Here is a 26980-nt window from a genome sequence, read left to right on the forward strand (position 1 = left end):
CAGAGTCTTCCAAGGTATCCAATTAAATTCTCGGTAAACTTCGAGCAAGTGATGAAAAGCCCCCAAAGTCAAAGAGAAACCTAGTTATACAATTCCAATACTGAGTGCTCTGTTACTGTTGATCAGAAGTCGAAATACAACTATGACATTAGTCATTGCTTTCATGGTTGGCGAATTTCGAAACGCAAGCACCAGCATCCTGCGGCGAATAAAGCGATCGTACTATGCCCTGGATCGCTACCGTCCGCGACTTGATCGATGATCACAAATGACGAGCAGTTTCATGCGTGTCACGTTTGCATACCTGACAAATTAATTGGTAAACACCGAACGCGTGTGTTACTCGTATTTGCGCAAGCGAAACACCGCGTTTCACGTGTTATGTTCATTATTACTTGAACCCATCGTTTCATCTCGCTCGTTCCAGCATCCCCTGCATCCTATAGGTACACGCTTGGCTAGTCCTAGCAACCGTGCCTTTCCCTTTGCGTATCGGGAAGATCCAGTCAGAATTGTTCAGACGAGCGTTAGTAATATGTCCGAGGCCGCAACGAAATACAAACAGAAACGGAATATTGTTCATTGTTTGGCAGAATTACGCACTGACGTACTACATTCGCATATGCGCGGTCTGCTAGAATCTATCTACTAGCCTTGGGCTGATCGAGGATAAAGCTATTTCATTTCTGAGTCAAGCGACCAGTATCATTGAAATGCCACGAACAGAGGAACACTTTTTAAATGTTCAGCCTTGATTTTTCTTTTGTTTTTAAATGGAATGTTAATCTCTGGTAATTGATTGAACGATTTCAATTATTAGGAATATAATAAGACACTGATACAAAGTTTACTTGTCAAAAATACGTCTTTATGGTTTATTGTATCTACGATTAATCACCGTTTACTTTAGGTTAATACATTTTTAAGAAAATGTTTTTTATAGATTCACGCACCTTTTTGGCACTTTCGTTTTCATTGAAACACTACAATTAGATATTATAACGTTCTGCATTTAATTTTACTTCATTTGGATTCACTTGTTTACTGCGATTGCAAACCAAAAACAATCAAATCAGATGTTTGTCGCAATGCGTCTGTTTTAAGCTCCATTGCTATGAACAATATATGGCTTAACATTCAAGTCACAGTTGCTTGCTTTTAATCTTCTAAATAATTTTAGACGTGTGTGTTCACTGCTGTGTTTAATTGCTCTAAATGCTATGCATTTGTGGATAATTACGTTTTCTCATAAATGCAATATATCTAATATAATATAATATAATAATACCATAGAAAAACTAGTAAATGTATTGTATAGCATGCCATTCTAAACGCAAGTAATTAACATATTGAATGTCACGCGATCTTTTCATGCGTTTCACACTCTTCATCCTCTTTATGCAAATGCATGTTACTTTGTAACCATAAGAGTATTCTATAGCTCAGTGATACAGTTTTGATTTGACATTATTCTTAATGACATTAACATTACGTAAGTGTTCGTATATGTTAAATGTTCATTATTATATTTTGAGAAAACATTGTAAGTCCAAAGTGGTAACGATTTTCTAACTGTCAATATGTTAAGCATAAGATTCTAAAATCTACATATACTTATGTAATTATTTTCCATTTGAAATTTTGATCGATAGTGTTAAATAGTAACCTATTAAATAATATACCAAAATAAATTGTAATAATTCTACAGGATTGTGAACAAATTAACTTCAAGCAGAAACAAGAATAGAAATTTAGGTTTAGAATTTGAAATTGATTTATTCCTCGAATATTAGATACACTTTTGTCGCAATAGGTAAACTCATTGTAACCAAAATGTTCAGTTTTGGGCTTTCAATGTTTCAAAGCATCATATTGAAATCCTTTTATTGATTTTAGTACCTGTTGAAACGGAACAAATTTTTAATAAAATGTAACACGTGAACACAGTAATTCTGGATAGTGTTTAATAAATATCCTTGGTAAATTTGAGCGTTCGTATTCTGCAGATAATTTCCCCGTAGAATTAATCATTGAAGTCAATATTTACCGAACCGTTACTGATCCATTCTTGCGTCGAGATCCAATTTTATTAATCAAAAGTACGGTATATAAAACCGTACTGCAATCACACGAGTAATCGAGAAATATGCTTCCATTCATCACGATTGTGTGGGATATCGCTATATCGGGCTAAATTAATCTACACCATTTTTGTGTAATTAATTTTCAGTTCGTTTGATGTCTGGTAGCAAAATCTCATTGCTCACATACTACGGCGATTGAGGGAAGGTCTGAAAGATAATAATAAACGCAGAGAGATTTGATAAAGGTTCTACTGATTAGTATTTATTTAAGCTTAAGCAATTATAGCGATTCGAGTTACTTTTTAGAGAAGAGTAATTACATTTTTCGTACGATTAACATTAATAAAACTGAACAATTTCTATTAATGAAGTAATATAATAGTCGTAATATTGTACGTTATTGTAACAGTATTAGCTATTAAATTTTAATAGTATTAATCTTTGGAGAATTTATGATCATAATAAAAAGAAACTAAATAAAAGTCTCAAGTAAGATATGTTCGTGCTGCAGCCAAAATGATCCAAATCATTTTGTTATTTAATTAAAAAATAGAACAACGAATGTTATTACACATTTTCTAACATTGTATTTGAAATTTTTTCGTTATCTATTTATAAAAGGTCAAAATTCAAAATAAAAATAGACTTTATGATAGTGATTTTCAATATGATATGAATATCACATTTTTTTATATAAAATCATGTACATATAAAAATTATAATTTCCAATATTCAACATGTCCAAAGTCTAAATTCAAACCTATGAAGTATTATGTTATTTCCCCATAATATAAATATTAAACAATACAATGTTTATAAACATTTATTTATGTTTATATTTCGTTCATATTATTTCTACTAAATTTATTTTACATTTTGTTCATCTCTATTTTTCGTATCTAACAAAGTAAAGCATACCTATTTTACTTTCTTTTATTTCGATTTCTATTCTATTTCAGTACATCAAAAACTGGGACCCAGAGGAAATCTAAAAGAAACATTTGTACATACATATCCCCCGATATGACTAAGTGCATCATAATTTATTTTAGACTTTCAAAAATTCAATTAGAACAAATTGAAATATGAAAGAAGGTTACACTACACTATAATTAATTTTACAATGATTAATGTATTTAAATTTAAAATTAAACATATGAGTAGTTCCATAAAATTACTAGCTGCGCTGACCTTTCGATTTCACATAATTTAAACATTAAAAGGAAACAAATTTTTGATTTTTCAAAACTGACATCCTGGTGTACTTCGTAAACGTAGGTAGACATAGTTTCGAGGACGAGCTTCGGCGCGAGTATCCCTAGCGCAGGAACAGGCGAGGCACTCAAGTAATAACGGATTCCGCTTTTCGTTTCGCGGGTGTGCAAGTAAACCGAGCAACGGTACGAATGAAACTTTTGCCGCGCTCCAAAGCCAATTTAATCTTCGCCTTTTGGCGGCGTGCTTCCTTTTGTGTAATAAGTTCCCATGCTCCGGCAAAAATGCGATGACGCCGCGCGCAAGGGAGGGAAGGTAGCTGGCTCAAAAGAGGAAAACATCACCGCTGGAATTGGAGATCGTCCGAATTTTATTTCCCGCTTCTCTGTCCCTTCGTTCCGCCGTTTACCTAAACGCCCCTTTCTCCGGGCACGGATGAAGGAACGTTCGAGATATTAATGAATTAGAGCCAATTCTGCGAGAAAGGTGAATCCACGAATTTCTGGTTTTTTGAAAACTATGAAAAGTTGATTGTACCTTTTCTCGTGAAAGGGAGAAAGAAAAAGGAGGATGCAACTTTTATGCTCCTTTGTAAGAGAAACTAGCTTGCGCGCTTTTCAGTTTCACTCCCTGACACCTGTAGTTCCAAGTTCCAGCTTTTTGTCGACGGGCCACAAATATAATTTCACTCTTATCTTTTAGTTCTTGCGTAAAGTGTGACGGCCGTTGAAAAGAGAAGAGAGAATTTAGAAATGAAAGAATAATTCTGATTCTTTAGTTACTGTTGAATTTTTTAGACATTATTTGTTCAGATACTTGTTCGAGTTGTATATTTTAATAAATGTGTAGTGTATGCCTTGTTTAGAAGTATTTGAGTTCCTACATACATAAAAATACTTACTTATTGGGTTGTCTGGAAAATTCGCTCCAATTTTATAGGACTACCTCTATTGAATTCATCTAAATGAATGAAAGTCAGTAAGCACACGTGACGTTTATAGACTAAATATTCTAATAACAAAAGAGATTTGACGAAAGTCAATAACAAATGCCTCAAATATAACCTTTTCACTTTAGTGTCTTGATGTATGAAGAGTTTCTTAGGATGAGCACACTTCCTGTTTTAAACATATCGCTCATTTACTGACATTTATTAAAAATAAAGTTTCTTCTCCATAACTCTCTACATAGATTGTTCGTTTCAACAAATAAAACAGTAATACACCATAAAAAAAACCATAAGAATATTTATAATGTAAATGGCCCATACTACTTATTTGCAAGCAAATTACAAATTTATTACTCAGAACTGAATACTATATGAGACAGGAATATACACAGTATCAAACATATTATAATATTATATGTGTGAAAATATATTTTCATTAACGCTACATTATTTCAATACTACTAGTTTGCTGAAGAAAAGCCTTCATTGGAACATCTAGTAAAAATATTTGAGATGACCCAAATAATAAACAGAACTTTTCTAAAATGTACCTACATTCCTGCATCTCGTCTTTTGAAGTTGATACAGTATTGAAATAAAAAAGACTTAAAATTAGAATGAGAAATCTAAAATGTTATATAACATAGCTGTTCATTTTCTGTGCTGAAATATTATTGTCTTAGTTTCTGTGTTGATGCATTGCTGTATAGAATTCATTTACTACAATCAAACATAGTCCAGTAATTTCCAGTAATCGTGATTACACAGCGTCTATCGCAGTAAGATGGTTCTTTGTGATACACAAGTGCATAAGGAGCTGCAAACTGCGCAGCTCAAGAGCGTGAGTACAAGAAGAAGACGTAGAAGCTACGCGACCATAGAAAAACCGATTCTTCTCCTCTCCACTAGTCCAGGAACTCGATTTCGGTTCTCCGTCTTCCGTTTCTCCCTTTGCTCCCTACTTCTCGACTTTTGAATCCAGTTCCACGGTTCCTTCCGCCTCTTCTTGCTCTGAAAAGCTTCCTTGCTTACTCGGAAGGGACGCCGGCGTTTTTCTTGCGCCTCTTAAACTCGGAGCCACGCTTTCCTCGCCACGATCCTTCAAATGGAATATCAGTTTACGCGCGAAACCTCCTTGATGGTCCTCCTTCAGACTGCAACCTTTCTTTTTGGCTCTTGAAGATCAGTATCTACTTGCATGACTTTCTAAAATTTTTACTTTTCCCGACAAAAATGGTAATAATGACTGTAACATTTTAGTAGGGCTTTCAAAAGATCTTTAGCTATAACACCTTTGAACTCTTTGTTATAACACTACACATTTATCATTAAATTTGCTACTTATAGTATACAGTGTTCCCTTGCTGTACCCAAGTTCACGGCACATTGACGAATTTATAATTACTCTTGATCTTATTTAAAGCCTGAGTGACAGCAATGAACTTATACTAAAGAAATATTATGTGCTAGTAAGCGAGTGTATACGTACTTATATAGTTTTACGACGAATATAAGTGACGGTGTATGACAAACAAAACTCATTTGACCTAAATATATTCTAGATATAGTAAATTCTATGCCAAGGACTTTATAACGAATCCATATTGTATACACATGGCAGTGAAACAGTTGAACTAGCGTGGCATTGTAGTTGTACGATTGTACTCCTTTCGCTATAAACTGTTCACCAAATTAACTCTGTATATATTCCTTTACTCGGATCACAACATTATAAATTTATCTGCGTACATACATATGTTTTCAGTGTTCTTCTTCAATTTGAAAGACACGCTTTCATTTGAAAATACTGAGTTGATGGCTAGTCAAAGAAAAACAAACACGAATATAATGAAACTAATAAAAATTGACAGAAATCATTTACATATTAGGTCACAATGCGGCAGTTACGTTGCATCTTATTCATTATGTATATATAATATGCAATCGGCTGATCTGTATATAGACACACTGTGCATACAAATATATTCGACTCAATAATCAGCTTTGATTTTGCATGATAAAAAAGTTAAAAATAGTAATGTATTCCAGTTGTCTAATAGTAATTCGTAATCAATATGTGTAATCGGAACAAAGCTCAAGCCAATCACGAGCAGTAACAATTCTCATTCATTCGATGAATTAATGAAATAATTAAATTACAAAATTTTCTATGCAATCATTTCGATATTTCTCCTGTCTGCGAATACTCATCCCTTAATAAAAATTGTTATACTCAACGTTAGTGAAGAAACATGGACTTTCCAACGCAGTTAGGGAAATAAAGATGAATGAAGGTGAAGTGATCGTTAACAACTGTACGGTATTCGTTAGGGTAATTCCGTTTCCTCTCTGGAAAATGGTCGGAAATGTTAATAGTTTTTAAAAGCAAGGCGAAAAGGCGGAGAAAAACGAGCGGGCGAAGCTGTACGAGTATACGCGTGGTAATGCTACCGTGCTGCGCCCGTTCTGAAATAAATGAAGTATTAAATTCATTCTCCCTGTCCGTTGTCTGGCTGCATATTAAAAATATTTGTTTCGCTCTTCGCATCCTGAAAAAAAAAGCGAAGAATCAGAGGGGAACTCGTTCTTCATGGTCACTTAGTCTTCAGTTAAAATAATTTAGTTAGTGGAAACTAAAGTGGAATAATTTAGTTAGTTAATCTAACCGAAATTACGTTTCAATAGCTTTATACTTTGTATAAGGCGTAGGGCAAAATACACTTCAGTTTTAGAATGTACCTAACTGTTAAAGGGAAACAATGTAGGTATCCAAATTTAGTTATTCATGAAGTCGTTTATTTATTCTCTACGAATAGGGATAATTATGTGACAGTGTTAATTAGCTACATCAAATTTATAAATAATATGGGAAAAGTATAATGTAATATATGTGAAATTTAATACATATTAATATATTTGCAATTCTGATGAAGGTAATACGTTATATTACATGTGTGCAATGTTCTACGAAATACAGGTTTTGCCATAATTTAACATTTCGAGTTAGTTGTATACTACCTAGATTGCTAAATAATGTCAAAAATATTATATTAAAAACCTAAACTACGGGACGTTAAAGAATTCATACAAAAAAACTAACTGTATTTATATTTAGCTAAGGTTGAATAACATAACAAGAGAGGATTTTGTGAAAATTAATCAATAAGTCCGATAATTATTGGAAATCAAATTTAGTTTTGTTAATAAAATAATATATGCACATATATATATATATATATATATATATATATATATATATATATATTATTAGGTAACAGTATAATGATATGTTAAGGAATTTCTTCATTAGAAACAAAATACTTTTTTATTATTAATTTAAAGGTAGATGCTGTTCTAATTAAAACTAGTATTCCTAAACATAGATAAGAATTGAACAAATGTTATGTGGTATTCAAAATATACCATTAAACGTTCGCAACTCAAATATTGAGGTTTATTTTGTCGTATAATATATAATAATATTTGTTCTAATTTGTTATATCTATAGATTGAAATAAACTAAATTATAGATAAAATAGATAATATAATTAAAAATATTAAAAGTATTAGATGTTATTGGACATCATTTTGATTATTTTTATTATCAAAGTAGTACTTTATTTAGTGAGAATGATATTTAACTGGAAATCCATCTGATCTGTTTAGATTAAATCTGTTCTCATCAATAAAATCGTATTACTTTTGCGATTTTCGAAAAAACAAATATTATATATTAATAAATGAGTGGTTAAAGCATTATGATTAAAGCTAGAAGTGGATACCATGAGAAAAACTAAAATAAAATTTATAAATAGAAGTTGAAGAGTAGTAGTTATATTAACTACTAATTCATTATTCAGAATTATGTATTTTAATAAAATCACTTCGATTAAAAAACAGTACTGTCTTGCAATGAGCAACGAGTTTTTCCGATTTGAATCTAAATAAAGGAAGATTGTGGAACAGAATTGACAAGAATTGTATGGACGGAATGAAAGCAGGCTGAAAGTATCGAAGACTAGAAAATTTGTGTTGAGTGAAAGTGGGAGAACTCAAATCCGACAAAACTGTATTAAAAAATCATGTGTGGGAGGGGTTTCATAAAATTAAAGGGGGATTTACACAATATTAAAAACTGTTTTGAAATTTTTAATTTATAATGAATTCTGAATTATGTACTTCCTTTCTGTTATACCAATTTTTAGTTATTTTGTTACGTAATTACATGATATGGCATTTCTTTATATTTTTTTAGGAATAAATTGTATTAAGTATTAACATTATTCAAAAATAAAGAATAGATAAATTTATTACGCAAAAATTATACAAAATTTGTGTTTAATGCACGAGTTCTTCTTTTTTTTTTTTCATGGACTTGACGTTATTCCTATACTTCCTTCTCATATGTATCTCTTTAATTAATATCCATTATAAACAATAATCTTATATATTCTAAGATAGATTTCACAAACTATTTTTATTTAATAAAATTGACTCTATTGGTGGGAGTATTCTACACTTCAAAAATGAATATCGTTCATATCACAATCATTTTGAAAAATTGTATGCTCAGAGTAAAACGGTATCCGTGAACGTTACAAAGAAAATAGCATTTTCCAGTTTTAAGCATCGTCGATTCAAAAAGAGAAATTATTATGTACAAGTTAAACGAAAGTAATTTCAATAAAACATGAAAATGAGAGAGAGGCACGTGTATAGACGTATAAAGTAGACGTTTTATTTTCACTGAAAATGTATTGGGACGCGTTTTTGTACACATTCCGTTTCGTACAGCGGGGATTGTTTACAGAGTCTACCCTTCCATGTGTTCGCAGGAAGAAGACACAAGGTATCTTTGATTTATTACCTTCCTCGTATCGATAACCATAGCATCGGATCTCAAGGACACACCTGTTTATTCCTCGCAGGATAATCACTTCAGTATTACTTTCGACGCTTAAGAAGACGGGCGTGGTTGTACTAAGACTCGCGTTTTGCGTTAACTCTTATTTCATAATTCGTATTTTATTCTCCATTTTCCTCATCGTACGCGTACAGCCTTCGTTCTGCGTTTTATAATTCATTAAATTCGTTCGTGTAGCGTCAGTTATCGTAATCCACGACTCTTCGTTAACCTTGCTGGCAAGTGTTACTAAAGAAACGAAAATATTCATTGTGCTATCTCGTGGTAAGTTCTAGAATATTCTTAATATTGTATACTATAATTTCGATAGGATTCATTGAGGTATTGGAATCGAATTTATTCTGACCTCGACATAGAATTACACGTGTTTTCAATAAGTATCTAGGTTGATAATTTTACCTGTGCCAACATTGAGGAATATAATTTATATATTTATCTGCGTATTTCATATTATATGAATCATTATTGAAAGTTATCGTCAATAGTTTTTCAAATTACTGTGTAAAGAATTATAAAAGCATCTAATGTTAATATTTAATTTGGAAAATTCACGTAAAGGTGATCGTATTAACATGGTTAAAAGCTTTAGTTTCTGAGTTAATAATTATCAGTAATAGATGTTGAATCACATTTTGAATATGAATATTTAATACGGAGTTAATAATCAGTAAAATGTTATTTATATTTATATACTTCCAATCATTTTTACTCAGTAATTTGTAATAACTGTAACAAACTTCTGTTTACTATAGTGAAAATAGATATATACTTGAACAGTGAAATCAAAGCTGAATAACAAATAATTGTATCATTTTTTTTTTATACGAAAAATATGTACCCTGAAGAAAAATTTGGAGTTTTAATACAAATTTTGATTATTTTATTGTTTGTTTCCATACCACAATGAAAATATTACTAAATTATAAAAGTACTATTGGTTCTACTTCGTTCATTTTGAAGAAGCGATTATTAAGCGATATGAAATTTCGTATCCATTGCAGCTGATCGTTAGAGCAGAATGCAGCATCAGCATCAGAAATTGCTACTCGAGTATAAATTGTTCAACAGCTCAACACTTCAATTCGACAACAACAACAATGTGCAACAGGCGGATTGGTAAGCACAGAAAAACATTTTGTAATACACAAACTATGTTTCAAGAATTATATTTACTTTGCAATCTAAGAGTAATTAGATTTTATTAATATTTTTGAATTTGATGTATTTTTATGATGATTCCGCTCCAGGAAGTCTTTCGTCCATTACTTGTGTATGTTTACATTTTATTGGATTGAAAATAGAGTTTAGGTATCGCGATTCTTGATATTAAAGGACAAGCTTGTAACTAATAGTTATTTCACTGATGATTCCTCGTATAGTAACATTCTTATACTATTTGCTTTATTTTCAATTGATTATTAAATTTTAATTTGTTATAAATTTTAATATGTTATAAAACAATATACATATTTAAGATAATATTTTCGTAATATTAATATTATTAGCACTTAGTGTTTTCGTAGTGGTCTTTAAAATAAGGGAAAATTTATATACAGTAAGTGATTATTATACAACTAAATCTCCACTTCGTAAACTAACATACTAAAATATTCATTTTTACTATTTGTTCTTGGTGTTTATTCTAATATTGATTACAGCATCAATAATATTGAAATCTCTATTATTATTCTTGGATTCCAAATGTAAATATATAACTAAATCGTATATAGAAAAACATGAAATAAAAAGTAAGAAACAATTAGCTTTTGATGTTTAATAATATTATTTTGCTTCATTTATAAGCAAACCTTGACAAATAGTTCTGAAATACCACGTATAGTTAGAACGTATTTAGTAGTATAGGTTTACCGATTGAACCTGAGGTTTGTAGGAGGGATTAAAGGAAATTGGAGGGAAATGAGGGCGTACGTTCGTACGATGTTCTTGATTGCCCTCAGCTGTCAATCTGACAATTATAGTGTATATATATTTGCGGTTATTCATTTGCCACAGGTTAATTTTAATCATTGTAATTATCGCTTTATTACAACATTAAAAAAATATTCACCATTCATCTTTAGTCTTCACGGTTGCTTTTAAAGCTGCTATTTAATCTCGTTTTTATACACGCTGCTTGGATAAACGTGATGGGCTATTTAATAGGTTATTACAGACGTTAAAATGGAATAAATAAACTAACAGTAACGAAATTGCGTTTGAGATTTTGTTTATTAATTATGAGCACTTGGAGAACGTATTGTTCTCACATATTGCACAGAGCTGGAAAGAAGCGTCGCGGAGTGGCACAGGAGAAAGAGAGTTTTCCTAGATCTAATTAACATGTGTGATCGCTTTGGCCAATAATACGCTAAAGGTGCAAATGCGAGTGAGACAAGGTATACTTTATTCCCCTCTAATTAGAACCGCATTCCTCTTTTTAACTCTGGATAATAGCTACGATGGAATTCTGCTCAATGCAGAGAATGGCTATTATAATTACTGCTCTCCATGAGCTGATCCCTATCAAGCTTTAAGACGCTAACAATAGTGCAATTTGATTTATTCGGGTGAAGATGGATTTTACCAATCTTTCAACAATAATGATTAACAAGCGAAAACTGCAATGCAGTTTCTTTAATCTCGATTTTAGTTTTATTTTGATATCTATAATTACATCTTAGCTCCTAATGTCATTTATAACGAGTCACATTCACCAATTATGTTGCAAGTAGTGGAGTAGGCATTGTTATATCTTCAAACTTTGTGTTCAGTCATCACCTACCAAATTAATTTTAGGTTGATTAGTTCAATTTAATTGAAATGTATGAATCAATTTAAAACGAATGAAAGTTTCGATTTAATAGTAAATTCGATTCGAATGCATGAAATATGTGAATGATTAATTCTAATGTTTAAGTTTGGTTTAAAACTGGTTCAACTGTTGGAACCTTGAGTCGATTTTTGTAATTTAAATGATTGCGAATCGATTCGAAACTTGGTTCGACTGTTGGAACCTTGGTTCGACTGCTGGTACCTTGGTTCGACTGCTGGTACCTTGATTTGATTATTGAAATTTAGATATTTCATTCAAATCAAATGTATAAATTTTAATAGATCGATTTTATAGGAATGTAAAAATCTTTAAATTGATTGATTATTCAAATGATCAAGTATATTATGAACCTTGTTGTTAACTATATAAACAGTTGAAAGAAATCGTGATGCTACGAAGCAGAAAAGATTCGTTTGCCTGACTTCCTCCAACTCTCGCAACTTTTTCGTAACCCCCATAGAGGATATATGTCGCTAAACGAGAGAGGAAATTTGGGCGTTTCTGGATTCTATTGACCGATTTCACCTCGAGGAAATAAGGAACCTCCTCTCGGTTAATGAACTAGTAGAGGAGGAAACCTTAGAAAAATATAAGCAACTCACGTGAAGGGAAAGTTGACTGTGTTGAAAATTAAGAAAATGGTCTCACTCTAAATATCCGTTTTGTTTACACTGTACATGTTGCACTGTACATGAATCGGTGGGGAGTGAAGCATGCGACTCGAATCTCTCTTTCATCTCGTTCGGGTGCAGCCCAAATGTCTAGACACATCGATAGTTTATGGCGAAGAACATATTGTTCTTAACGAACGTTCTTTTTTATTTTTTCAACGTGAAAGTTTTCAAAGACCTTTTGAAAATTAGTATCTCTATAGTATAGACTTGTAGACAAATGAAAAAATTTGAATTGAATATTTAAAAGCACTAAAAGGAAATCTTCTTTTTGATAAGAATTATCGTATCGTTGGATGAAACACTTTGTGGAAAGAAAAAAAATCGTAAAATCTTTGAAAAGCTAGTGATTTATTTATTCATTTACCCTGTAGTAATTACTCGCCTACCAATTAATTATTAATATGTTTCCTTTATTTGAATTAATTCTTATTTGTGCAATTTTTTTAAAGGTTTCTGCATCTGTAGTCGAACAACTTGTATTTATTTTTTTAAAAAGAAAACTAATTTGAATTTCATTGTATATAAACATAAACACCAGGGCGCTAAAGGTGCGCATTATACGAAGAAAGTAAAAATCTTTCCTGTACTGGATGTTCGACAACAGGTGTCAGAAATGTTAAAAAATATGATCAATGATTATCATAATAACCATTAAAGAATCTGTTTTGTAATCTGTATTTTTTCTAAGCTGTATTTGATCTGCAAAGTATCAGAAGTTAATTATTGTTATTTACAACTCTGCAGTTTTCAGTCTTCGATCAAGAATTTCACAATTTAAAATTGAATTTGAGCGTAAGCAAAAAGGGCGAAATATTTGTAAGATATTTGTGTGAAAGAAAGTCTGTACCGGACACTTTGACATCTGTTGCAAGTTAAAACAATGGAGTAAATAAAATGTACGTAATGAGCTCGACTCGTAACTTGAAACTTTGGCCTCACAGTAGCTCGATTTCAGAATCGATTATACGACCGGCTTTCCTCCTCACAATCAGCTCTTTTTTTCTCTACTCAGCTCTTTTTAATTGGTTGCCTCTCCAAGCAGTGTCTCCGCAGCCAATTAGTGCCCTGCGTAAAGTACCCTGTTCTTCTTTCGCGATTAACGATTTTTTAGCTTTGAATCCACCACAAACTGCTGTTACTCGAATATTTAGAAAGAAAGGAAACAATTTTCTTTTGATAAAATTATTTTGCTAAAATTTGACCAGTTAGTCTGACAGTAAAGTGTTCAAAAGCTTTTAGTCAATAGTTTGTATAAGTGATTTGGAAGTTATTATTAGTCCTTTGTACTTTGCTATATAAATTCTTAATTTAAAACTTTGTAAACAATTCTTAAATGTAGACTAAAGCCTTCGAAACTTATTCCTAAGCAAACATAAACATTCACTCTATATTTATCATAAATATGTAGAGATATTAAGAAGAATAGACAATTTGCTGTAAAATAGGAAAGAAATTGCATAGGGAGAATTAAACAACAATTATAGTAAAAATCGTTTTTTCATTACTCATGAAAAGAAACTTTTTCGACGCGTTATTATTACTTATCATTAAGTGTCTGTTCCTTTATACCTCTGTTTCCCTTTCCAACTTTCCCAAATAAGAGTCGTTAAAGAGTTTCGCGCCACCGAACTTCGACCGAGCTACGCCTTCCCTTACTCCTTCGTGGTTTTTTTTCTCTCTGCTCCTTCGTTTCTCTGTTTCAAGCTGACTGAAGGTTCAATAGCTCGTATAGTTTAATGAAGTTACCCGTTACGTCAACAACGATCGCTAAGCTACGCATACTGTAACTGTCTCGAGTCCCGAGGCAGAAGAATACAAGCAAAAAGCCGCAGTAGCTTTTCAAACTGTTCTTCTCATAAAAGAAGTTAAAATACAGAGTATCCCAGAACTAGTGGTACAAATGGAAAGGTGATAATTCTATATTGAAAAGTGAATCGAAAATGTACCTAGAGTCACATTTTTTGATATCAGGCTTCGTCTTCGAGAAAATTTATTTTGAACTATAGCCGAAGTTTAAAGTACCGAAATACAGTTAAGGCATTTGAGGGATATACAGGGAATGGGAAATGTTTTTAGTTTACAGTAGAGAAAGTCAGTGGTCAGACCATGAGTGTTCCTCTTACTCACCACATTCTTCAAGCATCCAAAACTGTACTTCCGTATACTTCTATCTGAGCGTTATTCGAATTAAATTTTCTCAAAATAGAGGCATGACATCAACATAATTTACTCTATATTTTCGACTTCCTATTTTTGTTGTGAAATCACTACCTTCTGCTTCTATCACCAATTCTGGAACACTCTGTGTAAATATGTATATTATTGTAAACTAACTCCCAATTTTAAATAATTATATTACCTATTAAATATTTACATAGATTGTAAATATTTACATTCCTACATTTATCTGCAGAATAATGTTCAGATACTTTACAAATTGAAGTCATTGAATTATTATAAAATAACAGTACTTTTTATTATGATTTAGTATGTAATTGAATACCATTGTTGTTCAATAGCACACTTCAATTTGTCTTTAGTATTTCAAGTGACCAATTCACTTTTTACAAATTCTTCCGTTCAGATTATCCTAGACAGGTCATGAATTTTATAAAAATATCGTTATTTCGGAACCTATACTTTTTCTATTTTCTTTTACAATACTAAAAAAAAGATATGACACATTAATAGTTTTTATTTACTTTAAATGTTTGTATACGCTACTGTAATACGATATGATATATTTTTGTCACTGATTATACATATAATTATGTAAAATATAGAGCTTCGACATTAAAATTATATTGTTGTCTGAATATTAGTCGGAGTAATTAGTATGCGTAGCAGATTAAAACTTATCGAACATTGAATAAGTAATTTGAAAATTTTAAAAAGTGATCCACTTATATAAAGTAAGTTTAACATGATAATGTTCATCAGTTTATCCCTCAAATATACGCTTAGAAACAATACTCCTGATCACAAGCTATGTAGGCTATATTAAATTTTAAACACAAAATAATTAATTATATTAAAGTTTGTTGGAATATTGTCGGGCTTAAAAAGCTGCACGACACCTATTTGCGGGTTAACTATGGAATGATTCAAACATGATTTAGCATGAAGGTTAAATAAGGTATCGCAATGTACGTCAGCCTACGTTAGTTACACTTTCCGCGTATCGTACACGTAGGGTTGAGGCTAAAATTCGGTGCTTAATTGGTTAATTAACGCGCGCGACAAACGCAGCGCTCTCTACATTAACGAACTCGCCCTCACTGTTATGAAGTCAAGAGTGGAGGTATGATATCAGCTCGGGTTATCTCTTATTTAACACCATTGTGTCTGCCCGGGTCGAAGGGTGATAACGAATCAGTTCCCATCCCGACGACTATTCAGAGAGGGGAAGGAACAAAACTGAACAATGGTGCTTCGGGCACCGTGAAGATCCAGTAACTGAATTACATACCGATAACCGCTTATCGCGAGCCACCTTTCCGCGATCCCGCTCCTGGGAAATATCTTTCACTCGCGCTTCTCTCTTTTATCCCTTTCGACTAAATAATTGGTTCGTTTACATAGCCTTCTCGTTACATTCGGCAAGCAAAGGGTGGAAATTGAATTCACGTCTTCTATACATAAGCATCAAACTTTCAAATCTTTTCATATGCATGTTTGAACTCTAGGAAACGACTTCTCTTGCATCTGATCTGGTTGCACTATTTGAGATCCTTTGAAAATCTTTCATTCAGACAATCTAACTAACTTTTCAAATCTTGTTTTCAATAAGTCATTTATTACTTAATGTCTATATTTTTTCTGTTTTTAACATAATAATTTCTGAAAATAAGATAAAGAACTAGTGGGGGTTGAAATAATTTTAGTTACATGTATTACATGTATTATTCGGAAATAGTTATGATTTCCATTAAATTCTTATTATTGCAAATTCAAATTATTCGTGAGGAAAATAAGTCGAACTTTTATTGAGATATCATAGCAGTCATTCAAAACAATATACGGTAGGAAACATAGAATAATTTAAGTAATAATGAACATAATTACATAAGCATTATACTGTGTTATCTTGAAAGATGATTAAACACGTAAGAAAAATGCTACGAAATTACATGCTAATTCATTATTTTAAACATTTCTTAAAATTGATCCCTCCAAATAGAAATACCTTCTTACGTCTCTGATATTGGATCCCTGAACTGATAACAGAATATATTTCCACTCCCCCATTCACAAATGTCATTACCGATGGCAGCCTAGGTAAAGTTGCGAAAGATTATTTAACAGCGTAAATGCTGGAGTAATTGCAATTTTAAAATGTCGAGGGGTAGAGAAAAATTAGTACAAATGACCAGGGATAAAGCAATAGGAGGACAATTAGCCAGCTCGTGCTCGCAGACGAAGACCAACGACACAATGGTAAAAATAATCCTGCCGCAGATAAAGTTTTCAACCCCTGGCACGGGCAATAATACCCCGGGGGGTTAAACTGTTCTCGACTGTATTCTTAGCGAAGCACATTTCGCAGGCTCGTAGCGGGCAGACCCTAAAACTGCGATTTCGTGTTGAAATGCTTGAAGCGTTATACACCGTCGGTGTGTTAGACGCTGAGAGGTCGAGGGTGCAAAGCCGTGGGGTGTGCTAAACGGCTGATTCGGGAATAATCTCCAACTATCTCAAACTGCCACGCTACTTGGCCGCACGCGTGCTTTTTAATTGCCGAGTACGCCCCTTTTTTTTACCGTAATCTTCGCTGAGAGATGAGCCAGAGCAATTGGTATACATTTATTTATGATTCGAAAGGTACGAGATTGATGAAAAACGAAAATCGTTTATGGAGATTTTAAATATTTGGAACATTGACTCGCACAGAATTCCTGTGAACACTCTCCATGTAAAATAATCTCTGACGAAATTTTAAATAAATCATCCAATGCAGAGCAGTTTGGACTATTGTCACGACGGCAGTAACATTGCAAAAATGTTTGTAGTCTTCGGATTTACTTGTTAACTCGTGGGAAACTTGATTTCTAGCATCACTGAAAGAACTCACAGTCGATGATTGCGTTCAGGAAAAAGTAAAATGTTTTAAACGCGTACAAATTGGATGTTATGCTAATACAATTCACAATTCAATGCAGCTCATTGAGACGATCTTTGCCTCTTATGTGATTAGAAACAGCTGATCTGTAATAAAATATTTCTTGAGCATCTGTTTAATCTTAATCTTAAGAGCGAGTATTTGGAAGTATTTTGCATATACTTTGGTTTCAAATCTTTTCAAAGAAACAAAAAGAAAACACCAAGATAAAAACAGTAGCCTTTCGAGATTCCTCGTTATTATCATAAATCCTGATTAAAAACGCAGCTATGGTTTTAAATCAAAAACCATGATTACATAAAATAAACTAACTAGAACATCAATTAACCCTATGAAGTTCGTTCTACAGAAGGTTATTAGAATCGAATTAAAAATGTTCCAATATTTAAGTATGGAAACTTTCATATATATTAATATCTGTATTTAAACACTTAGAGTCTTGAATTTTCAAAATCTTTCTTAATTTATTCCAATTTTTAAATTACTATTCCTAAAACGTCTCAGAAATCGAAACTAAATAAGATCAGACATCTTTGTATTTCTATCAATATAATATATTTGACAATGATGCACGCCTGCTCAATTTTCACTCTGATTGCACCTCGAAAACATTATATCATCTTACAAGCGTTCTTATTCCACGCAGTAGTAACAAATAATTCATATGTTTCCTCCTTACCAGCACATCATTAGTTACAATTTCGAAAACAAGTATGGCGATAATCCGAGGTTAACCTAGCTTAATCTCTCGCAACTATTGCGATCGGTTTCCACGCGATAACAATAAATAATTTGCAGGGATTTTCAATTAGCAGTGGCGTCGATCAAGTGCGATTCCCTGGGCGGGAATCCACTCGAAAGTCGAGGGGAAAGTCGGTCGCGTTGCGTCGATGAATAAAGAGCAGAGTCCCGTGCGCTTTTGCACGAATGAGAAAAGACCCGACGGACATTCGAAGCGCTGCCGATCGAAGGCTCGATAATCGTAGGGAGCTCGTTCGCGGGAGCGATACGCCTGGCAGCGTCCAATTACTGATCGGTAATTGGGGCAGAATTTCTGCTGAGCTTAAATTTGCGCGCCACAGCGCTGTCCAGCGGGCCCTCTCGGTCACTCGCCTGGCACCGCTTCGCTACTCTTCGTTAATTAAACCGATTAAGCTCGCGATCCCGAAGATGAGATCTTCCCCTTTTTACCGCACTCGCCGACTCCGCGAGATTTCCCTAAAAACAGGCAGAACAACGAGCTTGCCCCTCGGCTCCCCCTTTTCGCTTCCTTAATTGCTGATCAGCTTGCCGGAAACTGGGAAGATCTTCCACACGCGCGCACAATTTCGATGTAAATACGGACTCAATCTTTACTGACTATTGGCGGTCCTCATAGACCCAAGGAAATCTGATATTTTGAATCGGTCGTGAAGGATTGTTTACGGGGTGCTTACGAAGATGTGAAGTATATTTTTATTGAGTTGGTTATTATGAAATTTCTATCATGAAACATTTTAATTGTACGATTCGTAGATTTTTTTAGTTATACTTGTTAAAGCAGCTTTTGGGACAATTCTTTGATCGAAGATATAAGCAGTAACAGCCACTAAAACTTCAACACCTTAAATGTATCACTGCTTTTGGTACACCTCTCACGTATGCCATAATTGTGTATGCTATTGCGCGTGAAACGTCTACTGTACCTTCTCTACTTTAAGACTCTATTTGTGAAAGTTCACGTTTAAGCTACCACGTTTACAGCATATACAGGGTGGATGGAAAGCGGACAGCGAGTAATTCTATGTAAAAAAATAAAGAAAAAATGTGATATGCATTTTTTTTATTCGAGGCTTCGTTTTCGAAAAAATCGAATTTGAAGTTTGCTCAACTACACAGTGCGATTTACTTACCATGTATTCTATTACCGATTGTCTCTGTCCATGCTAGTGTTTATAAACGTTGATAATGATTTTAGAGTTTTTACGTGATACGTTGTCCTCATTGTTAGGAGAAGTACTTCTAGATATCAGAACTAGAATTATTTTTCAACGTGACCGTGACCCGCCATATTTCACGAGGCCAGTTTTAAATTTCTTAAATGAAAATAATATTCGTGCTGAATAGGTCGTGGCGGTAAGACACACTGGTCCCCAAGGTCTCCAGACCTCACACCCTAGACTTTTACTTATGGGGACATGTCAAAGAAGAAGTGTACAAAGAAATATTCACAACATTGCATAGCTAAAGCAAAAAGTTCTTCAAGTGTTTGTAACACTAAAAAATGATAACATGCTACAATCCGTTATTATCTTTAATTCGTCGAGCACAGTTATGTATGCAATAACGAGGAGGACATTTTTAACAGTACTTGTAAAAGTAGTAAACTTCAAATTCGATTTTCTCGATAACAAAACCTCGGATGAAAGAATTGAGTACCATTTTTTCCTTATTTTTATACGTAGAATCACTGTCTGGCTGGTTGTACTACGATTTTCCACCCACCCTGTATATCGATTGAAAAAGCTGCATGTTTAAGCAATGGAAGTAACTTTATGGACGACTATTGTGTGTCGTACATACATATCTCTTTTCGAGTTAATAGGACTGTAGTTTTCAAGAATGAACGATGTTGATATATTCAGCAATTTACATATGACATCCATCTCAATTAGGGAACTGCAAATGGGAAATTGATCACAAGCTTGCTTTTCAATTCCATAGACACATTGGTTAAAGCTTTCTTCCTATGCTTAATTATAAAACCTTCCTCCGCTTCAGGAGACTTAATCATATTTCGAATACACCCTGTAGTAAAAAACTAGTTCAGTTACTCTCTGAAGTATGTTATATCTTCTGAACGGATAGAAATAAGGAATTTTTTCTAGTTTACAGATCGTAAGATAGAAATGACCCATGTCATAGTTGTTACGTTGAAAGATATTTGTATTTCTATCACTTCTTTTTCTATCTCATTTTCTTGCCTTCTTAACCCTCATTTTTTTCTGTTGGGACTAGTGATAAGGCTTCTTCATCGGAACATTCTTCCTCCACCTCTTGCACAATTAGTGGACTTCGTAAGATAGATCATTTGCAAGCTGCAATTTACCGGGTTGATTTGACGGAAAAAGATCGTCATTTGCAAATCGCGGCTAAAGAGAACGATTACAGTGAAAAGGGAATGATATTGGTGTAGAGAGGAGATGGAAGATCAGAAAATAGCAAAGGTGGTGCTATAGAAGACATAATAGATTCTGGCGATAAAAATGGATCATCGAACAGATCGATAAGTAGGCTACTGAAATTTGCAAACGAGGTCTTTGATACTTTTACATATCCTTAGGCTTGACGTTTGGAAATTAAGAACATTGAATTTTTAGAATACTAAGGACGGACAAAGAGTTACTTTTTGTTTCCTTTTGATTATACAATATGTAGAAATAAATAAAAGCACACGCTTTATTAGGGAAATTATTTCTTACCAATCACAAATTAAAGTTTTTTTCACAGCATTTGTCATTACTTTAGTTACTCGAGTTTAGACGGTAGATCGTTTATTCCTTCAATGATATTGTTTTTTAATTCATTCAGAGTTTTCAATTTAACAGCACAAATCTGTCTTTGTGGAGGACTCTGGTATTTTTAGTTAGGATAATAGCAAATGGTTTTATTTTATTGTGCTATGACACAAAAAGTAATAAAATTGAATAGTAGTATATACCGTGGATATGACGCAACGAATACTCAAACTGTTATTAGATTTAATATAGTTTATTACGTTTGTATATACGTATGTTCCAGTTTACTGTGCATACCTGAACCAATAAAATAGTGAACATTTAAGTAAAGAAAAACGATTTCTTATGGAATTTCATTTCACTGGATTTCGTTCAATGTACTATACTAGCGACACTATTCATTTTATGAATACCATATGAGCAATCCGCTAGCAATTGCTGTCAAAGATTTATACAAAGTTTATGAGAAGCACATGAATTCTAGGTAACAGTAAATACAATACATGTGATCACACTGATTCCATAATCTCTAATACAAAAAAAGTTTAGGGAAAGATTTCCTAATTAATGTTTTTTCCGAATTAAGCTTAAATGTAATTAAAGATATAGTAAATCATTTTTCTAGGTAATTAAGCTTATCCGTTTTTAGTGGCATAATTTATAAAAGAGTTAGTATGACATTGTAAAAGGATTTTTATAATAATTATCTTTTCAACTGAACTATGTATTCCTATTACTGTAGTCATTTCTACAGTTTTATTACATATCTCATTGCATATTTGAAACATCCACGTATTACTTTGATCAATGATGTTATAAATATTTACATGTGTATATATATTAACCACATATGTATATCATATTACGGAAGTATACATTAGATATTAGACATTAACTGAAGTTAACGTCCATGCAAATATTAGAAAAATTATTCATCACAGGACCCTTTTTACATACCTTGTTGGAATTATGCGTGGGTAGACAAAATAAAAATTTTTGCAGTACGATTTAAAAACAAAATTTTCATGAACAGAATTTTAATTAGTTGTATCTATTTGAGCCAGGTGTGTACTATACTACATACCTGATACTTCGGCAAAATTTGTGATCAAAGTTTCCGATATTTTCCTTGTGTCTATAAGTTCTGCAAAGCTATTACAGCGGGGATGTCTAATGGGAGAGCCAGAGAAATTGTTTGGAAAAAGAAGGGTAAAACGGTCCAGGGCCGACTCTAATGAACTAAAGCCTGATAGACCTAGAAAGGGAGAGAATCGACAGAAACAAGAATAACGGACTGTGAGAAATATAATGAATTACGCGGAGAGCACAAGAATAAAGAGGCAGAGAGGTTGGAGGGTGATGAACGCATGAATAAACGAGCAAGCTGACGAACGAGTAGAACTAACACGGTCAAATCAGGTTGCTTGAAGTCAACGAGGATTTTCAGTAATTTCGTAACACCATCGACTGCTGAACGTGCTGCTTTCTAAGCGTTTTTTTCCTCTCCTCTTTCCCTTCATCCCCTTCGCCCAGCCGCCTCCACCTCCTCCGCCTCTCTCGTCCCCTTCATCTTCGATGTCACTTTTTCATTTGTCTCCTCCAATCTTTGTTCATGCTCGTTTCACGTCCACGTAACGAACGTATTCCGCTGATCACGAATAATTTCTTTCGAGAGTCCATTAGGAGACATTTTTCCTGACTCCTACACATTCGATCTGTTTGAAATTGAAGGACTATTAAAAAGCTTTCATATTGGATCGAAGTTTCAGAGTATTTAATGAACTATCACCAATGCAATTCCATCTATTTAAGACTGTCTCCAGTTTTCACTGTACGATTATTGCGTTTGACAGAGTACACGTTATTAACATTGAAGAAACATTTTCATTATTTTCTTCTTAAACTCGGTACTGTTTTTAAGAAAGAGTCTTAGAATGGGAATAAGCATTGAAATTGACGAATTATTTTCCATTGGTGCTGATTAGGAGTTATCGGAAGTTCGTCCAAGTAGGAATTATCGTACACTCCCATTATGTTCATCTACATAACAAGTTCATCATTATCGTGAACCAATAACGGAAACAAACCGATTACATTCTATTCAAACATCTTACTCAGTGGTTCTTGTCCTTTCTGGATTGTTACATGCACCACAGCTCGGCACATTGTTCGCATAGAAGGAAACATGTCAAGATCAGTTCCTCGCAGGAGCCTCAAGCCTCAACAAATACACTTTCCCGAAAATTCTCAGTGGTAGACGAATTACAGCTTGGAGCACAGTTGGTAAAAGCAGGGGATAGACAGAAGAAAGGGTCACTCTCGTGAACCTGCCAAGTAGATACTTCCTCCCTTTAAGGTATTGTTTGCCAGGAAGACACCGCGTACGTGTTCTTCCTAATGCCCGCTAAGGTTTTTCTTGTTTCGCGGTGACACGAGATAGCTGGCATCGTCACGAACGGCTCGCGTGTATGAGAGCTAGGTGGAAAGCCAGGGAGCGTAGTAACCAACCGGCGGATCGGCGGGGACAGGTGCAGGTAGATGTAGAGCAGCACGAACATGATGGGAACGTGCAGCCGGGAAGCACCAGAGACGTTCATGCGGAGCAGTCGTCAGAGAGAAAGGGGTGAAAAACTTTTGTATGCGGATTTCGTATCACCGGACACTACACGTGACCAGCGTAACCGGCTGAGGGTTTAAAACGTGGGCTGGCCCGGGCTTGGCTGTACACCGTGTACGTGTTATGCGGGGAGAGGAAAATCGATAGACATTTTCGATTTTGCACGTTCTCGTGTGCCTGCGGTGCCAATTCGACCCCTCCTGGTTTGCCCCGAAGATTAGTCTACTCGTCTGCCCGAAATTACTCGTCGCCCTTTGCGAGCAATAGTCCACACCCTCCTGCGATTTCCTTGAGACGAAAGGAGGAATCATGGTCGTCGGCTATTTTTTCTCTTTACCTGCAAACATCGTCCCATTTGACCGGCCAGAAAATGAATTAACGCTGGTGTATGGTAGCCCGAGGCTACGTCCACAGGCTAGAAATTGAATGTTTCGAATTGAGAAACATTGGATTGGAAAGCTGGGTGAAAAAGGTCGCAGATCGATTATAGTTACACAGTGTAATATGCAGTAGAACCTGGATTAACCGAACTTTTAATTCACTATTTTTATTATTTAAGGTTGCACATACTGAATATAATGAATGTAATAATAATGAGTATAATAGGGCATCGAGTCAGACTTAAGCAGTAAAATAATAGTAGTTCACTGAAGAAAATAAAGCTAGCTATCAAAAGAATTCTTAAAGTTTGAATTTCGTAGTATTTCAGATGATCGACGTTCTATAAAACAAAATACGATAAGTTCCATTCTACGTTTTATTTTCGAGATATTGACGTGTGATGTTTTGAATCTTAACCTTTTCATCACGTCTGGGATATCTATTTTGAATAAATTTAGAGTACTAAGATTTTCAAACATTGTATACATGTAACTATGCTACACAGAAATACATTTTTAATATTCATAGGTACTTCATTGATCAAAAGAATTACATCTTATATTTTTGTTTTTCGAGACTAAAATTTCTTTAAACCAACATACTCATGTCAAACATGTAAATTCTGTTCTATCAAAACTATACCGATTATAGCTATAAATATTATGCTAAATTGATCTTGCAAAATGTAAGCTGCTTAAGTGTAACTAGAGCACAAAACGGGGTACTCTTCAAGAATTAAATCGAAGTATGAAAGGTGCTCTTTGAAATGTGTTAGCTTTGAGAATGTTGTCGCTGGTTGTAGATAGAGTACTGTTTAATAAGACGATGACTTTGACTCAGGGTGCTTAGATTACTTCATAAATTAATTTATAGTAATAATAACAATAATATTACTATTATAATAGTAATAATAATATTATTAATAATAATATAATATAATAATGATATTATTATTATTAATATATAATATTATTATTAATATATAATAATAATAATATATTATTTCCTTTTACTATTCCTATTATAATTTTAATTTAATATTTTATTGATGAGAAACTACTACGAATTTCATGAAACTCATGTTTTGAATACGATTGTGTCTGAAATTTTTTACGACAGCATGATAGAGCATCAAAGATTAAATATTTTTTACAAGCAAAACATATTTTTTACATAACAAAAATTGCATCTTATACATATGTATCTATAATCTATTAACCTCTGCATGCATAAAATGTTCATTAAAATCAGAATTTTCGGATTATGTGTAGTTTTTTATAATACATGTAGGCTTTTGTCTCTGACTGTATGTATGTCAATTTTGAAAGTACCCTCTGGTAGAAATGGTTGTATGTGTTTCATCGGAGTGACTCAATTTTTGGGATTTGACCCCTCGGGAATGCGATATTCGACACCCTCTATCTCGACGCGTTTGGAAACACTTGTGGGAGGTGGTAGAAGGTGGCCCCGGCGATTCTCGCTTAATTTCCTGTGGCTAATGAAAGTCCATACGTGTCCCCCGACGATACACGCACCTACAAACCCTTCTCGTTGTGTCAACCCCTCTTTCCACAACAAAAGTAAGTGTGTGATAGCAGAGAATTGTAGTTAGAATACACACTTTATTTAAAGGATTTGCAATGTTCAAATCTTGTTGACGAAGAAAACGGTAGAAAATAATATTAATATACAGAGTTTTTAACCAGAACAGTCATTAGACAGTGGATGGAAGTTTTAAAGTTAGTTGACTGGTTTAAATGGATCTGCATTAATGCTGCCTTTTTTCAAGTCAGCTAATATGAAATTATGAATAATCAATGACGTGTGAAGATCATTCTAAGTGTTTAATGTAATTCTAAATATTCAAGAGGCTATTGTATGTAAATATTTCTGATGACTTATAAAAGTGAAAAGAAAATTATATAATTATGCACATAGATACTGTATTTCACTGGAAATGTATGTAATAATAATGATAAAAGCTAGAAAACATTAAGAAAGTGTATCAGAAGAGAATAAATAATTCATATTAATCATCGTCAGTCCTATCTGAATACAATTATGTAATAGACAACTTTTTATTGCCTTGTAATATGTTTTGACTAGTCTTTTACACAATACAATTAATAAATTTATTAAATTATTACATTACTTTAGCAATCATGTTCTTTAGCAATCATACAACTCTGCAGAATCAATGAAAAAACATTACTTTAGTTTTATCAACACTGTTCAGTTCTACATATTTCTTAAATTTTAGTATATTATGGACGTACATATCGCATTCTAAAGTAGAACTATCGTAATTATTCAAATTATAAACAACACATGCGATAAAACTCCCAGTGTTTTAACAATTGCGTTTCTCTTGTGTATTCAGATCACTGCAGTTGTATGTATTACATCATAACAATAGCTAGCACTTTTACATAAAAGGAAACCTATTTGTTCCGTTCAAAGTTGATTCATTTTACATACACGAATCAAATGATTATGCATTATACATACTGAACGGCTATTATCATTTTGATTCAAGTTTATTAACTTATTTATTAGATTTTAAATATTGTATAGCATATCATTTTCTTGGTATTTTGTTCACGAGATCTACATAACACATCACTGGTGCGTCTTTAACCCTTATGTAAAAAACCATCCACCCGGGTACCTTTCTCCCCATTCTCTTC

At 33.4% G+C, this 26980-nt stretch overlaps 1 protein-coding gene across 7 annotated transcripts in view; it reads left to right on the forward strand.

The window, feature by feature from the left end:
* Positions 1–26980, forward strand: part of LOC143186354 (CUGBP Elav-like family member 1) — a 537153-nt gene that overhangs the window by 202379 nt on the left and 307794 nt on the right. The window lies entirely within an intron of this gene.

The sequence above is a fragment of the Calliopsis andreniformis genome, chromosome 12 (assembly GCF_051401765.1).
Source record: "Calliopsis andreniformis isolate RMS-2024a chromosome 12, iyCalAndr_principal, whole genome shotgun sequence".
Classification (NCBI taxonomy): Eukaryota; Metazoa; Arthropoda; class Insecta; order Hymenoptera; family Andrenidae; genus Calliopsis; species Calliopsis andreniformis.